The sequence below is a fragment of the Triticum urartu genome, chromosome 6A (genome assembly GCF_056163025.1).
Source record: "Triticum urartu cultivar PI428250 chromosome 6A, HENAU_Tu73, whole genome shotgun sequence".
NCBI lineage: Eukaryota > Viridiplantae > Streptophyta > Magnoliopsida > Poales > Poaceae > Triticum > Triticum urartu.
The window spans coordinates 72,428,744-72,433,531 of record NC_141878.1 but is presented as its reverse complement, the minus strand read 5'-3'; positions in this window follow the sequence as shown (position 1 = coordinate 72,433,531).

Sequence of the window (4,788 nt, the reverse complement as noted above, 5' to 3'; positions counted from 1 at the left end):
GCAGTGCTCAAGAGGTAGCAAGAAGATTTCTGGCACCGTTGCCGGGGAGGTTCGCGCAAGTCAAGATTTGACTCCCGACAACGAGCCATTTCTGGCGCCGTTGCCGGGGAGTCTACGCAAAAGTCAACATACCAAGTACCCATCACAACCCTTATCTCCCGCATTACATTATTTGCCATTTGCCTCTCGTTTTCCTCTCCCCCACTTCACCCTTGCCGTTTTATTCGCCCTCTCTCTCTCTCTCTCTCTCTATCCTCCTTCTCTTTCTCTATTCACCTCTTTTCCGTCTGCTTGTCGCTATGGAAAGTCCTCTATCTTCTCCGTTGTCTCCCGAGAATGAAGTTCTAAATTTTAAGCAAAGGGAGGGAGAAAATCTAAAAGACGCTTGGTATAGAATTTGCAATGCTCAAAATAGATCTACCAGGAAGCAATCTACTTCCATTCTTCTTTGCAATTTTTATGTTGGCGTTGCTCCTTGGTACAGATATGTCCCTGATACCATTACCAGAGGGAATTTCTTGGGTAGCCACACTTTTGATTCTTATAATGCTATGATAGATTTATTTGGCTCACCACCTCTCTTGGTTAATGGAACTATGTTAACTTTGGAGCATGTAATGCAAAAGCTTGAAATTATTGAAAATAAAGTTGCTACCATTGAGTTGATTGAAAATTTCGATAAAAATATCCACAACCAAATTACCCAATATGGAGCTAAAGTAGGAGTAACTTTGAAAAATATTGAAGAGAAGGAACCTATAGTTAATGAAAGAATAAATCATGATTCCACTAGAATTGATAAACTTGAGGGTATCATTACCAACTTGGGAACCACTTTTTCTTCCGTAAAGAATACCCCAAGCCCTCCAACTAAAATTGCCAAGCTCATGTATGTTCCTAAAAACAAAGGTGAATCCTCTAGCAAAGAAACTGTAGATCTCAAATCTATAAGTATTCATCCTAATCTTTTTGCTGTCATTAAGGAACCATTTGTTACAAATGAATTTCTCGATCTTGTGCCTAAAAGTTTGATAATCAATAAAAAGAAATAAATTCCTAAGGATGGTAGATGCCTCATTGAAGAATTACCAACCAAAGATGGCAATACCTAGATCTATCCTTGCTTTTTATGCCTAGCTAGGGGCGTTAAACGATAGCGCTTATTGGGAGGCAACCCAATTTTATTTTTATTCCTTGCTTTTTGCTCCGGTTTAGTAATAAATAATTTACCTAGCCTCTGTTTTTGTTGTGTTTTTTGTGTTTAATTAGTGTTTGTGCCAAGTAGAACCGTTGGGAAGACTTGGGGAAAGTCTTGTTAATCTTGCTGTAAAAAACAGAAACTTTAGCGCTCACGAGAACTGCTGCCATTTTTATTTGGAAAGTGATATTTAGTTAATTATTTTTGCAGATGATTAATAGATAAATTCCTAACGTCAAGCAATTTATTTTAGAATTTTTGGGGTTCCAGATCTTGCGCTAGCTACAGATTACTACAGACTGTTCTGTTTTTGACAGATTCTGTTTTTCGTGTGTTGTTTGCTTATTTTGATGAATCTATGGCTAGTAAAATAATTTATAAACCACAGAGAAGTTGGAATATAGTAGGTTTAACACCAATATAAATAAATAATGAGTTCATTATAGTACATTGAAGTGGTCTTTTGTTTTCTTTCGCTAACGGAGCTCACGAGATTTTCTACTTTAAGTTTTGTGTTGTGAAGTTTTCAAGTTTTGGGTAAAGATTTGATGGATTATGGAACAAGGAGTGGCAAGATCCTAAGCTTGGGGATGCCCATGGAAACCCCAAGATAATCTAAGTACACCTAAAGTCCAAAGCTTGGGGATGCCCCGGAAGGCACCCCCTCTTTCGTCTACTTCTATCGGTAACTTTACTTGGAGCTATATTTTTATTCACCACATGATATGTGTTTTGCTTGGAGCGTCTTGTATTATTTGAGTCTTTATTTTTTAGTTTACCACAATCATACTTGCTGTACACACCTTTTGAGAGAGCCATACATGATTTGGAATTTGTTAGAATACTCTATGTGCTTCGCTTATATCATTTGAGTTATATAGTTTTGCTCTAGTACTTCACTTATATCTTTTAGAGCACGGTGGTGGAATTGTTTTATAGAAACTACTGATTTCTCATGCTTCACTTAGATTATTTTGAGAGTCTTAAATAGCATGGTAATTTGCTTAAATAATCCTAATATGCTTGGTATTCAAGAATAGTAAAAACTTTCTTATGAGTGTGTTGAATGCTATGAGAAGTTTGATGCTTGATAATTGTTTTGAGATATGAAGATGACGATATTAAAGTTGTGCTAGTTGAGTAGTTGTGGATTTGAGAAATACTTGTGTTAAAGTTTGTGATTCCCGCAGCATGCACATATGGTGAACCGTTATGTGATGAAGTCGGAGCATGATTTATTTTTTGATTGTCTTCCTTATGAGTGGCGGTCGGGGACGAGCGATGGTCTTTTCCTACCAATATATCCCCCTAGGAGCATGCGCGTAATACTTTGCTTTGATAACTTGTAGATTTTTGCAATAAGTATATGAGTTCTTTATGACTAATGTTGAGTCCATGGATTATACGCACTTTTCTTCCTTCCACCATTGCCAGCCTCTCTAAATACTGCGCACCTTTCGCCGATATCATACACCCACCATATACCTTCCTCAAAACAGCCACCATACCTACCTATTATGGCATTTCCATAGCCATTCCGAGATATATTGCCATGCAACTTTCCACCGTTCCGTTTATTATGACACACTCCATCATTGTCATATTGCTTAGCATGATCATGTAGTTGACATCATATTTGTGGCAAAGCCACCATTCATAATTCTTTCATACATGTCACTCTTGATTCATTGCATATCCCGATACACCACCGGAGGGATTCATATAGAGTCATATTTTGTTCTAAGTATCGAGTTGTAATTGTTGAGTTGTAAGAAAATAAAAGTGTGATGATCATCATTATTAGAGCATTGTCCCAGTGAGGAAAGGATGCTGGAGACTATGATTCCCCCCAAGTCGGGATGAGACTCCAGACGAAAAATAAAAAAAGGGGGAAAGAAAAGAGGCCATAAAAAAAGATAAAAGGCCCAATTAAAAAATGAGAGAAAAAGAGAGAAGGGACAATGTTACTATCCTTTTACCAGACTTGTGCTTCAAAGTAGCACCATGATCTTCATATTAGAGAGTCTCTCATTTCGTCACTTTCATATACTACCGGGAATTTTTCATTATAGAACTTGGCTTGTATATTCCAATGATGGGCTTCCTCAAAATGCCCTAGGTCTTCGTGAGCAAGCGAGTTGGATGCACACCCACTTAGTTCCTTTTGTTGAGCTTTCATATACTTATAGCTCTAGTGCATCCGTTGCATGGCAATCCCTACTCACTCACATTGATATCTATTGATGGGCATCTCCATAGCCTGTTGATACGCCTAGTTGATGTGAGACTATCTTCTCCCTTTTTGTCTTATCCACAACCACCATTCTATTCCACATATAGTGCTATATCCATGGCTCACGCTCATGTATTGCGTGAAGATTGAAAAAGTTTGAGAATGTCAAAAGTATGAAACAATTGCTTGGCTTGTCATCGGGGTTGTGCATGATTTAAATACTTTGTGTGATGAAGATAGAGCATTGCCAGACTATATGATTTTGTAGGGATAACTTTCTTTGGCCATGTTATTTTGAGAAGACATAATTGCTTTGTTAGTATGCTTGAAGTATTATTATTTTTATGTCAATATTAAACTTTTATCTTGAATCTTTCGAATCTGAATATTCATACCACAATTAAGAAGAATTACATTAAAATTATGCCAAGTAGCACTTCACATAAAAAATTATCTTTTTTATCATTTACCTACTCGAGGACGAGCAGGAATTAAGCTTGGGGATGCTTGATACGTCTCCAACATATCTATAATTTTTGATTGCTCCATGCTATATTATCTACTATTTTGGACATTATTGGGCTTTATTATCCACTTTTATATTATTTTTGGGACTAAACTATTAACCGGAGGCCCAGCCCAGAATTGCTGTTTATTTTGCCTATTTTAGGGTTTCGAAGAAAAGGAATATCAAACGGAGTCCAAACGGAATGAAACCTTCGGGAACGTGATTTTCTCACCGAACATGATCCAGGAGACTTGGACCCTACGTCAAGAAATAAAGGAGGAGGCCACGAGGTAGGGGGGCCCGCCTACCCCCCCAGGCGCGCCCTCCACCCTCGTGGGCCCCCTGTTGCTCCACCGATGTACTCCTTCCTCCTATATATACCTACGTACCCCCAAACGATCAGAAACAGAGCCAAAACCCTAATTCCACCACCGTAACTTTCTGTATCCACGAGATCCCTTCTTGGGGCCTGTTCCGGAGCTCCGCCGAAGGGGGTATCGATCATGGAGGGCTTCTACATCAACACCATAGCCTCTCCGATGAAGTGTGAGTAGTTTACCTCAGACCTTCGGGTCCATAATTATTAGCTAGATGGCTTCCTCTCTCTTTTTGGATCTCAATACAATGTTCTCCCCATCTCTTGTGGAGATCTATTCGATGTAATCTTCTTTTTGCAGTGTGTTTGTTGAGACCGATGAATTGTGGGTTTATGATCAAGACTATCTATGAACAATATTTGAATCTTCTCTGAATTCTTTTATGTATGATTGGTTATCTTTGCAAGTCTCTTCGAATTATCAGTTTGGTTTGGCATACTAGATTGATCTTTCTTGCAATGGGAGAAGTGCT